Here is a 14,297-nt window from a genome sequence, read left to right on the forward strand (position 1 = left end):
TGGCATTCATTTCAGATTGTTTCTAAGCAAAGGCTTCAAAGGTGGCTTTCACAGTTAGGCTCCAAGAAGGAGGATCAAACTCCCATTTCCACCCTCACTGCTGGCACATTCCATAAAGTCCCCATTTCTCCTCACAGCACCTGGGGAGACTTGGAAAGCTGGCCACCTAAAAGCAGACAGCATGAAATGCCATGCTCCTTCTGGGCAGCGAGGTACTTAACACTGTTAAGGATCTTTAGTCATGAATCCTCTCTTGGACTGAAGTCCCAGAGCTGGGAAAAAGGAGACAGCAAGGGACTTCACATCCAGCAGTAGGAGATGGCAATGTGGACAGAAGTAACAGGTGGCCCAGGTTCAAGTCCCACACTCTTCCTGGTCTGAAGAGGGGATGTGAACCCCAATTTCTCCGGGAAGTACTCCAATCACTAGGCCAATGGATAGCTTTTTATGAAGGATAAAATGTCCATGGTAGCTGTTTCACTGCACATAAAAGAAATAATTACGTATTAAGCTGTAAGCAAAGTTAAAAGGCTTTACAGCTAGACATTTAATCCCCTCAGCTAGGATAGCACAGTGAAAGTCTTTGTCATCCTAGCTAGAAGTGTGCGCCACTAAATTGTCTGCGTATTTTGGGATGTGTGTAATCTCCACCACCCCTCCCCAAACAGACGCTAACTTTTATGGCAACTTCTCAGTTCCGCCATCATAATCAGCTTTCCCCCCTGCCACAGCACAAAGTTTAGATACAAAAACAAGTCAATTCCATAATTAATGTAATACATTTCCCCCATAAATTCAACATGAAAATGCTCTGCTGTTGCCAATGGCCAGCTAGAGTAACCCATTTGAGCATCGTTTCAGCAGCCATTGCTGAAATAGCCAGAAGCTTTGTGAAAGCTATGAAGGAACATTCTGAAAATCCTAATGTTGTTTCATGGTATTTCATTACTACAGTATAATTTAGTAAATACAGTGAAGAGTGAAGCTTGGGAAGTTCAGAAAAATTGAGCTCTTTTGCTTGTTTGAATTATTCCCATAGATTATGTCCATGCTTGTAGGACTGGTTCTTCTCTGGTCTCAGCCATCTGTCAGAAGTGCCCAGGGACATCACCATGCTTTCCTTCTCTGAGCAGCCTCTCTTAGGCTTAGGGCAAAACCGCTGCCCTTGGCTCCTACTGCCAACAAGATATCCCTGCCTGTCCCAGGTTAGATTCGGGCTGTGCCTCCCGAGACACAGACTGGAAGGACTGCTGTGGGGTGCCATCAGGAATGTGGAAAACCACGCTACAGCCATTTTAGCCAGACTGGTTGGTCAATGAAGACTGACACGCTGGAGAGCCCAACTCACCTGCCCTGGAAAGGCAGGGGAGAGGGCAGCAGGGTGATGAAACACGCAGAGGCAGAAATTGCTTGGTGCTCACCGGCTGATATTGCCTTAGTGACTGCCAATGATATAAAGACAAGTGTCATTTCAAGTCCCCCAGCATCACCCCTCCTGCTCCTAGACCAACCATAAGCATAATTCCCTTTGAAAAAATAAACTTTAATGAGTGGTTGTAAAGGCACGGCAGCCCCAGTTAAAAGATGAGCAGTCTGAGCGCTGCTGTTCTTGGCCAGGCGGATAATCGTCCTGCAGCCAGGCAGGCAGAGCTGGGCTCATGCCACTCGGCTCCTCTTCCCAGCAGAGCCGCCTCTGCCCTCCGCTCCCGAGCAGTCCAATGTTACATATCCAGGCGTGCCACTTGTCATTTTGGTGTCAGCCACTTCGGCATTTCTTTCTAGCAACTCTAGCTTCTGGGGGAGAGGGATGGGGGGGAAAAAAACCTGCCTGCTTACCTTCAGACATGTCAGTCATTGCACGCGAGCTGGAGTTCGCCAGCACCAATCAAGCTTCCATATTCCTGGCAATAGTAATGCAAATAAACACCCCAAAATCAGAGCTTTTGAGCAATGCTCAAAGTGCCTGTATAGTGGGTTTGCTTGCTTCTTTTTCCATTTTCTTTTTTTTTAATTTGAAAAAAAAAATCCCAACCAAAAAAGCCTATACCTTTAAAATTTATTTTCATTGAAGGCACAAAACACAGATGACCGTACCAGAATGAGTCTAAGGGCTAACTTTTCAGTAGAACTTTTCTGTGTTTGCAGCTCCTGCTTAGACTGCAGTCATTGCTGCTGACAACAAGCGACCTAGAGAGGCAAAGAACATGGCACAACACAGCTGGGACGGCTGCCTGCTGCAAGCCAGCATCCCCATCCACAAGCCAGCAGCACGAGGAGCCCTTGCAATTGTTTTAGTTGTCGTGTCCCCAGTAATGAGGATGGGAGGTGGTGAAACCCAGCTAGATGTTTAAAAAGGCAACACAGCAAATGTTTAATTTAACCACATTTCTAATATCTCAATGAAAAAGCTGTTTGTTTTGATAAGACCTAACATTTTTACCACACAAAAAATGAACAATAAAACTGTTCAGACAAAATCCAACTCTTCATAAGAAAACTCCCCAAGGTGCAGTCTGGTACCAGACTCCATCCTCCTAATCCTTTTTGAAGTCCCCCAAATATCTGTCACAAGATAAACAGTAATGTTTCCACTACCAATTTATAAATAACATATTTTGAACTCCCAGGTACAAGGTCTAACTCTACAAACAGAGAAGGAGCCCAGCCCTCTTCCCTGCACGGTTACTAACCACTCAGGGTTTTGGACAGGGTACTCTCTGGAATGGCCTTTCCCCATGCTAACATGTGAATAACAACATCTACCTACCTCACAAGCACGGCGACAGGGTCAAGACAGGATTTATTAAGCATTTCAAGGTCCTTGGAGAACAGGAATTACAGAACTATGTGCTGATATGGTAGCAGGCACAATGTTTGGGGGTTTTTTAGGATAACAAAAGAAGTTGCTCAGTCTTATGGCAAAATCAAGAACTCAGCTGAGATGCTCAAAGCATGAAATACAGCACATTTCTCTCCTAACAGAAATCCCTTCATCAAAGGATTGTAAAAGGATGAATTGCTTTAACCAGTCTATGCAATAAGACAACTGTTATGGGCTATGAGCTTAACTCAGAATTTCCTCAGATTTGTGGGTTTAAGTTGGAATTGGAAAAGCTTTTGGATGTGTTTGTGCAGAAATGTGTGCATACAGGAGAGAAAAAGAAAATTCAGTGGGAGCTGCCAGTATCTGGCTGACAACCCAGCACATGGGCTATGTTGGAACTGCTTCACAGTCTTGTGCAATAAGTTTGTTTTGGGTTAAAAGAGGGCAGAAAAGATAAACTCCGCTGAGACTGTGTTATGTGAGTCCATGGACAAGGGCTTGACTTTTGATGTACATATATTTGGCAGTCAGCACTGGAGATCTGTTTACAGGGTGTCATTTGAGGTTTGCTCTGATATACCCCGTAGGATACCCCCTAGGGTTATTTTGCTTGGGGCTTGCTCTTTCCAGCTGCCTTCTTTAACTTTCTTCAGCTGCTCAGGAGAGATTTCCTAAAGGCAACTTATTCCTACATTACACCGGGATTGAACATTTCTGGTGTTCGTCCCTCCACTGCTCCCTCTTAAACCTTGCCTGACTAAGCAAATAAACAGCAGGCTTAAGTATGTTCTTATGTATGCACATGCCAAAGAAAATACACCTTAATTCACCCAAGGCCACACCGCCCTGCTCCTGGAAGGCCTGCAGACCCTCCTGAGGGACTGTGAGCTTTCCTTTGCCGAAGGTCCCTTGATTGCTGCGGCGTGTTCACCCTGAAGGAGAGGTTACAGGTATTAATTGTTACTCTAGATACGCTTCAGATGATGTAAGGCAGAAAGGTTTGACTTGTGTCAGGTAAGGATCTAACTCCAGAGTATAACCTGATGGATAGGGCATTTGAAACAAATCTCAGATCTGATTTCAGTTCTTCATCTGAATTGTTTAATCCTTTGTCTCACTGTGAATTATTTCATTATTTCCATCACTTGTTATTAAATCAGTGAGTTCAAAATCTGCTTGTATTACACGCTTGATGAATGTTTCTCATAAAGTTACATTTGCAGTCGTGTAGTGTGTAAGAAATCAGTTGTTCTCACTTAGCGTGAGATTCCAGTAAGAGCCAGTCGGGCACACAACATCCGTCAAAAAATGTCTTTGATCTCCGCTGGCTGAATCAGTGATATCAGCCTTAAGGGACTAGAGGGATCCTCTACCAACAGAGAGACTCTGAGAGTCACAAAACCTTTGAAAATAAAAGCTAAGCACTGTCTGGTGATGACACGGTCTGTTCATGCTTTAGCCCCAGCATAAGTACTGCACAGAAATGTAATTGATGCATGACAGTGATTCTGTGGCTTTCCCTCTAGAGACAGTACGGCCAAGGCTGGCTTTACCACATCAGTCGCTAAAAATTCCCTCAGGTTAAAAGGACCACATCTCATAATCTGTGGCCATGTGCGCTACGCAGTCTTTCCTGTTACTTGCGACAAGAGATCACTGGCCATGGGGTGAGAGAGAAACGAAGGCAAAACGTGAACTACCGAACCCTGAGTTGCTGGAAAAGAGCAGCCATTTTCCTCTGCCCTCTCTTCTTCCCTGGCGCGGGCTGCTGTGAATCGTTTTGTCGGGCTGTGCGGCTGGGCACGGGGCCTGCCCGGGTGGGAAACGCCGCCCTGGGAGGTTAGCACCTTCTCTCTCGGGTAAGCGCCTGGATCCCTTGCAGCACACGAGAGACAGTGATGATGGCGAGGGGGAGGAGGCAGGAGCAGTTTGCCTCTAGAGCACATGACAAGAACCAGCTCGAGCGGCAGGAAAACAAAATATGACCTTACAGCTAAAGCCTGTGGCATAATGCACAGGCAATTCAAGTGCTCCTGTGAGCTAGTCTCAGTTCTTGCATTCCCAGCTCTCAAGTATCACCCTTCTTTTAACATAGCTTAAGAATATTCAAGAGCACATATACTAAATACTTTTCTACAAACTTGCATGTGCAATTTTTTTTAACCAGCCTCTTCTGGGTCTTCTGTTCAAGTGTACAAGTAATAATTTCTGACCAACTCCTCTGACCATTTTGACAACAATTATTCGCATTTCTATAACCCTTTTCATTTGGGCATGTCACCACTCGGTCCATGAGTGAAGGCGAAGACCACTCCTGCTTACCAGGTCACGATGCTCAGCAGACAAAACGTGCCTGAGCTGATCTCAGTTAGACAGAGACAGATCTAGAATTTGAGCAGATCTTATCTCTATAAAGCTTCCATATTCTCCCCAGTTACTGACTGAGAGAGAGATCATTTATCCAATGGAAAAACAGATTAATTTATATTGATTGGCCTTTCCCTCCCGCCATACACATTGCATAACATCAGGGTACACTTATTCCACATCAGTAACTCTCAGCCCTGCTGCAATCTAAGTGCTCTCCCATTTAATTATTCAGGATGCCAGGATGGGCAACCAGCTTAAGCAGAAAACTCAGAATGATCTAAAAAGAAATGAATGTTTTTTTTCTTATTAAAAAAACAGGAACCTTGATGCTATTTTGATTTAGAAAGATCTAATTCTGGCAATACTATCTCAGTTGTTTCACTAGACAGAACCCTATAAAAGAAATCAGTGTCATCAACATATAGGCTAATGCTAATTTTTTTCTTTAGAAATCAGTCCTGCTTGCTGTAACTGAGGTTAAAAACAGAAGTGTGAACTATACGTTGTTTTAATGTGTGAGAACGGAAGCAAAGGATGGGCTGGAACAATAAACGAGTTGCTTGCTTAAAAAAATAACGGGTAGGGAGATCACTGTCTTCACCTCCTGGTCACATAATCCGGTGGTTGTTTTAAACAAATTAAACCAGACTGCTTTCTTTCTTTGCGTTTGAGTAAAACAGAGTTTTCAGCCAGCAGATATTCAATTTTCCTGGCTAGTTTTTGGATGTTGGCCATGTGTGATTAGTGACCTATTTTCACTGCAGTGAGATCAGCTATGTTTGTAGGACCCTGAATCAGCAGATTTGTACTTTTTCCTGGCTCTGCCTGCCAGAGCGCCGAGCCAGGCCCATTCTCCAAGCATGCTGCCCTGCCATCTCCGTATAGATCTGTAGGAAATGGCGCTTGGTCATAAAGGAACTGTACTGGTACCTGCCAGGCCAGCACCATCAGGATCCATGGTGTACAAGCTACTGATGCTGCTGAACTTGAAATTTTCTTTGCCTAATTAAAAGGGCCTAGGAATGGAAGCAACCGGTGCTGTTTGTGGGAATTATAATCCTTCCTGGATAATGATGTTTGTTAGAAAAAAACAGAAAGGGCAGAAGCAGCAGTCAGAGAAGGATCCCGGGGCTTTACCTTTAGACTTGAAGCAGTTCTGGTCACAAACACCTGTAACAGACCCTTGTTTGTGGAAAACATGCATCATATCTCACAGTTTGCCAATACTGCACTAATTATCATTTCCTAATGCAATTTTGAGGTCACCTCCAAAGTCTTCTACGGCTGTTTGCCACCAAAGCCCAGCGCAGTGTCTGTGCAAGTTTGCTGGTGCTAGTTGGACTGACCCGTACGGGGCTGATCAAAGCCTCAGAGGAAAATTTAGGCTGGAAGGACTCTGCAGAGGTCTTCAGGTCCAACTCCCTGCTAAGAGCAGGGTTAGCTAAGACTGAGTTTCTCAGGGACCTCTCAGTCGGTGACTCAGAATTAAGTACACCATGCCCAGGATCTGTTCTTCTGGGATGAAGTCTGTTTGGATTAGTACATTTAAAGATGGATTTGAAAGAAACCGTTATACGTAAAGGGCTGCAATGGAGACCAGAAATCTGACCGCCGTTCCTTTTCACTTAGCCCCGTGGCTGCTGGTGCCACCAGCACCGGGCACTCGGCTATCAGGGAGGAGAGGAGCTGGTGGAAACAGGCAGCTGTCAAAACCTGTCCCCGGTAAGCAGCCAAGATCAAGGGAAGAGAAGGAAATAAAGAAGACAGGTTTTCCTCCTAGCAGCCAGGAAAAGGAAAGATATCAGCAATGGCTCACATCCTGCATTCATTTACTTCTTATCCTGTGGCTGTTGGCACAAAGAGATGCTTCGTCAGGATTAGGTTACTGCTTCTCCTCTTCATTTAAACCCAGTGGACCACCTCTGGAATGAAGTGATGTAAGAAGGGCTGAACTTGGTCTCGTGGTCCCCAGTGGAAAAGTATTGCATAACCTGAAATGTCCTCACAGTGCTTGTAGAGACTGCATCATCACCAGCAGCGTTGGGATTTTGCCCCACATGGCTGTGTGATGACGGCCTCCCTGGTGATGGAGCCTCCATCCAGACCTTTGAGGAGAAAATAATTGACTCCATTGGCAGAGGTCAAAAACAGCTCTGGTGAGTGTTGTGTACCTGACTGCCTCTTACTGGAATCCCATAATGAGTAAAAACCACCGACTTCTGTGAATTTCACCCGAAAATACATATAATTTTGTGACAATCATCTGTCTGACATGTTGTCTTCTTTTATTCTCCTCTGCAGTTCAGACTACCGTACTTGCCTGGTAACCTTTATTCTCCACTGCCACCCCTGTGTGATCCTGAGAGGCCATTAAAATGCCAAAGATATGAGTGTGAAATGAAGAGGGCTGACGTCTCTGCCAGCACGACTTCATGGACGCCAGTAGCCCAGGGAATTGAGCTATGCTAGGGAAACATCGAAGATTTTAAGTTCGAGCTGTGTCCCCGCAGTGCCATAGACATGCTCCTTTTGCTTTCACAGTGAGTGACAAGTTGAAATGCCTGCTCTCAGGTGTGTGACAACATGGGACACTATGAAAAGCCAAGCTCCTTCTGAAACAACGGGAATGATTTCATTAAGTTAAAATCTCCGAGGACTCGTTTAGGCAGACGCGGTAGTGAGAATGACAAAAGCCATTACGCAGGAGACATGCTGTGGACAGTAAATACAGCCAGGTGGTGAATACAGCACGGGTTAAAGCATTTGTGATCTCCTGTGCCAGCTCACCTTCCTGCTGCCACAGACCTTGAGGAATGTCCTTGAGCCTCTGCATGCATTTTACAAATAGCTTTGCAGTGACTGATGTGCTCGGGCTTTCCTTCTGGATATAAAACATCACTGCATTTTAGCCATTTCTTTGTTGTTTGCTGCCTCCAACAGGATTACTGGGAAATTTTCCTCCATCAGTGACAAAAGACCCGCAACAATAAGAGCAGCTGCCTTTGATACTCACAGAGGAGGGCAGAATGGTCCTGAGAAACAAGCAAGCGGTTTGCAGAGAAGTCAAGAGGAGCCAGCTAGAAATTAGCACAACTCCAGGTTGAAAACTATCTCTCTTCACAGTTGTTTAAGTATTAATGAAACCACTGTTTAAAAGTTTATGAATAACAACAGTCCTGTTTAAAAAAATATATATATATAAAAATCAATTGCTTTTTTGAAAATAAAACAAAAGGATATTTTCCTTCCTCCAAGGTCATTCTTGGAGGTTTTATCTCTGTGAAAGGGCAGAGGAAATAGGAGGAGATTGCTGTGGGCCACTTCTCAAGCCAAACCTTCAGGCACTCTCTAAGCCATCTCCATATTCTTACACACCTGCTAGCACAGGATCTTTGAACCCCAAGTGCAAAGTCATGGTCATAAGGTTCACTAGGACTAATGAAACCTGAGCTTAAGTCCAAAGTTTCAAGAAAGGTCAACCAGATTGCCGGGTGCTAGAAAAATATGAGAGTGCTGCTTGACCTGGAGGAGTGCAACTGCCAAACACGAGCTCAAGTGTGAATGGGTTAACAAACGTGTGTGTACACACACACACACAGAGGAAAGTGGGGGGATAGAGGGAAAGATTCTGGGCAGGGACATGGGATACCCATCATTTCCCTTGCGAGAGACAAGGCAAAGAGATAAAATTAAAGGGGATTTCTCAGAAGTGGAATATGAGCACCAGTACGGAGTGGTCTCTGGATGGATGAGGCCAGCTGCAAGCCTCGGCCTGAACCGCAGCCATCCCTACCTCCCAGCAGCACAGCTCCCTGGCCCGTGAGACCCCATCAGTCAAGGCAATTATTTTCTTTCCAAAAAGGTGTTACATGAAGAAAAACAAAATCAGCAAGGGAATCTGAAAGGACTTCTTCATTTCTGCATTTAACTCTGATTTTTCCATTGTGTAAGCAAGCTTAAACCTGGGGAGGCGTACTGATCTCAATATTAAGGTGCCTGAAAGCTGCGTGTTTATACAAAGCTGTATTTGGATTAAAACTTTATGACCTCTTAATATACACTAGTCTAAAAATAACATTAAGCACATGTTTTTTATCACAGTTAAAGCTATTGCAACAAACTTCTTTCCATCCAACATCACACCCAGCTGCTTGCTGTTATGTTGCATAGTAACAATATTCAGCAAAAACAAAAACCCCTTTTGGTCAAATGAAATGGGGAATGAGGACTTGATAGTAGCTCCAAAAGCTCCATGAAGTCCTTGAAAGAGGATACACAGCTGATGCTGATGCCTGAGACACAGGAAAGAAGCAGATACGAAGTAGAGACCAAGCCCAGTGCCCTGATACCCAGTCAGAGAAGGGGATGGAGTGGGAACACACTTTCCTGGGAATAGGCAAATATTTTTTCTGTCTCTGGTGCAAGGGAAAGACACCACAAGGCTGCACCCTGGTCCAGTCTGCTCCACTCAGCTGATGAAGTGAGGTAAAGACAACTTCAGCAACTGCCCTCCAGCCTGGCTGTGCTCTGGTCCATCTTGCCGGGAGCTGGGAACCAGCGGAGGAGCCCTTATTTGAGGCTACCCTGTGCCTACGATATTTGGGAGAAGGACGTTAGTGAAGAGCAGAAGGAAGAAGAGCAGGTTCTGCCTACGTGAGCGCATCTTCACACAACTGAAGCAGCATGAAATTACATTAGTGCAATGAAGAATCAGTCCCCAGACACAAAAGCATCAAACGCTTGGAAATAGCATGTCCATGATCAGCCCTGATGGCTGGCCTGTGTTTTTCTAGCACGGCCCAGCTCATGCACCTGAGTCTGGTCACCTCCAAACTTTCAAACTCAGTTTTTCTTGTGTGGAAAAAGGGGTTAACTCAGAGATCAAACACTCCAAAATACCTCCAGTGACATGAACTTCAGCATCTGACCTACTTATTTGAAACCAAACCAACACTTCTCTTCAGTTAATAGGAGCAGAAAAACACTGTTCCTCACATCTTTCTATTCAGCTTAGAGGCGACAGCACATGCATTTGGCACCTTGTCAGTCAAGCGATAAAAATAAGAAGTTTATAAAGAAAATGCTGACACAAATGCTGCCAGCGCTACTGGGCATTCCTATAACACGGGTGAAGATCATGAGCTGTTACGGCGATTGAACCCACCCTGGTGAAGGCAACACTTCTTGTGCCCACATGTGAGGCACATTAATGCTATCTTTGTGCTACTATCAGCTTTGGAAAGGCTGCTGACAATATGTTTCATCTTAGTCAATCCTAAGTTAGAAGCCAAATGGAAGCAGGTAGCTAAAGGCTTGTGAGAATGGAGGCTTAATTACTCCTCGTTGCTGCCAAGGCAAAACTCCCAACATTAAGTCAGAGGTGGTTTTCTGTGTTTCTGAACATCACTGGTGTCACTCACATAACCTCACAGTCCTCAAATAACCATTTAGAAACCAACAGGTGAAAGTCAAGTAGCACCCTCCTCGCCGGTGAAGAATTCTCTCTGCCTTCTATCAACACTGAGCTAAAATGCAATCATCGGGGCACGCTTCCCGGCACCCACACTGGGGTGCTCCTGGGAGATGTCCTGATTTTCCTCATCTGCCTGCTGCAGAAGAGTGGCTACCATCATTACAGTGCATAAGTTTTGAAGGCAATAAATGTTACTTAATCAGACATAGATGTAGCTGCTGTTCTATTCAGTTGGGTACCAGGCTGCTTTGTGTCCCTCCCTGTGTCAGTGCACTGAGGGTAGCACCATGTTTGCCCCAGGAAAAGCAAACCTCTACCCACAGGGAAGTGGTCACTGTGGCCTCTGCCCCACCATGGCATAAAGGAAAGCTGCCAGAAGAAACAGCCAAAGCAGGTGCACACAGAGAATTTGCTTCAGTCCTTCAGTTCAGAATTTGCTCCATCCTTCCCTCAGCACCTCTTCATCTCAGCTCCACTTCATTCCTGGCCCTCCAACTTGCTCCTCTTCGTCACCTCAGTTTTCTTTCAATATTGCACATCTCTCTGTCTGTTCTTCACCTTCCCAGGAAAAGCCACGGAAATAACGTAGCCTTTGCTGCCATCCCATGATCCACATCACTTGGCTGCGCATCCCCACCCCTGCGAATGGCTTGTTATTGCAAGGGCTACAGGACAGGAACCGTCTGCTGCACTCTGCTTTTACAGCCGGGTGCATGCCCAGCTGCTCCTATTGTCGTACACAGAATAGGCTTTTTACCAGTATCGGGGCTGGATTAGTGACTTTGGAAACATCACCCAGGACAGTCAGCTATTTTTACTATTTTTTTCTTGCAGTCCATCGGAATTCCAGCCCGCCCATCAAAGATCCAATTTGTTGCACAGCTTCCCACACTGACCAAAGGCAGTCACCGATTCCTGGGCTGCGTGGGTGGAAGATGTGCTGGAAATTACATGCTCTCTTTGCATCTGATTTTTTTTTTTCCCCCGAGGAAGAAAGCGCAGATTTTGGACATTTCTGTACACATGCAGAGAGGGCAGGACAATTCGATGAAGGGCCTCAAAAACACCCAGAAATAGGGCCCAGCTTTTGTTTCCCCAAGGAATTGCACGATACTTTCTCTTCCCTCCCACTTCTGGGAGTAGATAACACCAAACTATCCAAGATTTGTGTAAAACACTACCCTGTGTGATACTTTCTGAAAGCTGCTGGAAAGAACAACGCTGGCTTGTCCTCTGCCAAAGAGCTGGGCTGGCGGTGAGGACAGAGAGATGTCTCATCTTCTGTGTGCTGCTGCCTCAGCACCTCCTAACCTGCCCCACACCTCTCAGTTTTCAACAGACATGAAATGCACCCTCGGTCAGCCCGACAGGGCAAGCTTCCAGCTCCCAAAACGCACCTCCAGCCTTCCCTAAAACAACCCTAGGAGGGGTTTTGGGGTCTCCTCTGTGCTCCACACCGGGGGTCTGTGAACACAAGCCAGGGGATGGTACAGGGTAAGGATCCTGCTACGACCCCAGGGGTCTGCAGGCACAGAGAGAGCAGGGAGGGGGAAAGAATCCCACAGGCGAGGAGAATGGCACCTTCCCCAGCCTGCTGCGATCACCCCAGGGTTTAAAGAGCAGAAAGGTTCATCTGGAGAACAGGTGAAAGCCTGCTTCCCAGAGACTGTTAAAACCAACAATCTCCTGTTCTTTGGATGGGTTTTGCTTCTTTCTCCCTTACTGGTGCCTCAGACCCTGTCACCCCCATCCTGGTGCCACTCCAGTGCCAGCAGCGGTGGCTCAGTGAGCACTGGGGCTCACTTGGCACAGCAAAGACCAGCGGCATGGACCGGGGGCTTTGCTCGCTGCTGGGCTGGCAGCGAAGCAAGGCCCCTCCGTGCTCCTGTTGCTGCGGGGCAGCAGAGGAGAGGTGTCCCTGGCCTCGTGGATGCTTCGATGTGTGTGGTTGTAACAAAAGCTGGGGGGGCCGTGAACCACTGTGGCGTGCTGGGGTGTCGCTCCCAGGAAGGGTTCTAGCTGTGTGGTCATGTGGTCCAGCCCTCGGTGTGCGCCGTTTGCTGGCCCCCAGATCCTCGTTGAGATGCAGGTGGCTGCTTCTCATCCTGTCCAGACCAACACAGCAGGCAGGTGCCCTCACCTGTGACCATCACATGGCCTAAATGGCAAAACTCCCAGCGATGAAGGAGAGCAGACCAACAAGCCACAGAGCTCCCTGTACCCTTTTCTTTGCAGCTTTCAAAGGATCTTCCAACGAAGGAAGGGCTCTGTGTATTTGCTGTAACCTCCCAGCACTTTTTGCTTTCTACAAGGGTGCCCCACTGAAGTCCAGGCTCTTCCCCTTTAGTCACGCCAAGGAGGTCAAAACATGAGGCAGAGGCCTGGGTATTAGCTCTCTCCCTCCTCTTTAAACATGACAAGTATCTTCTGCATCTTGTACACAATTCCAAAGCAAGGGAGAAATTTCTCCAGTGCTGTTTTTTCCTTGCTACAAAAGTTAACTAACACGGCTAGAGATGGAGACTTTGCCTATCCCCTGTATTCCTAGGCCTCCCATGTTGGGGCTATAACAACATTTGAGAGGAACATGCCCAATCTCTTAACTCCAAAGGACAGACCCACTGAGGATGCTCCTGGTTCATGCACCTTGGCTACGTCCAAACCACTCCCAAAGCAAACTAGGAGCACCCCTACAGGACATCTGGGGTGGGGCAATGCTCATCTCCCACATCAGGGAAGAACTTGGCAAGGTCCCCTCACCCCAGCCAGGACACACCTCCACCTTCCACCACTCACAGGGAGGAAGCCACACACCCTGCAGAGAAGGTGATCCTCCACCCACACCATGCTCTACTGCAAAGCCAGGGAGGCAACTTGGGCCAGATCCCAAAATAAGGATCTGTCCATGCTGTTGGCTCCCTTAGGGCCCCTATGTGCCCTTAGCTTCCAGCCTGTGCCTGGCAAGAGGGTGAGCACCTGCCTCCACAGCCTCAAGGATGACAATGAAGAGGACATGGGTGTCCATTTGGTGTCTCCCCCAATGCCAGGGCTGCTGCCATGCCCATGGCCTTCCTCCACCCTTTCTTCTTGCTGCCCTTCAGACCCTTCAAGTCTCACACACGAGGCATCTTTCTCACCCCACATCTGCCTGTAGCACGGACTGTCTCACACGTCTGTAGGGCAGTGCCACACTGTCCCCCTAGATCCACGACCCAATATCTCATGCACCACTGCCCAGTCCCACCCACAATTCACTGACTTGCTGAACCAGGCATGTGGGGTCCCAAAATTGGAAAGAAACTGTTGGACTTGGAAAGCAGATGGTTTTCTACCACTGAAAACACCCTCGCTCAGCGGTGCCCATCGGGCCAGCTGTCCTGTGACCCGGGAGGTCTGTGGGGTGTTAGTAGGTTCCCAGCCTGTATTATCTTGCCGTCTGCAGGACGGACACCTCCCCGCTGAGAGCCTGAGCTACGCCCACCAGCTCATTTCACACCGGCCACAAAGAGCCCCTCCGAGAGCACAGATCTGCAGCCGCTTGACCTGGTTTCTAACCACTGGTCTGCATTTGAAACACTTGGTAGATTTTATTTCCTATGGAAACAACACCCGTTCAATTTTGTAAGACGG

The sequence above is a fragment of the Pygoscelis adeliae genome, unplaced genomic scaffold (genome assembly GCF_000699105.1).
Source record: "Pygoscelis adeliae isolate BGI_AS28 unplaced genomic scaffold, ASM69910v1 Scaffold113, whole genome shotgun sequence".
NCBI lineage: Eukaryota > Metazoa > Chordata > Aves > Sphenisciformes > Spheniscidae > Pygoscelis > Pygoscelis adeliae.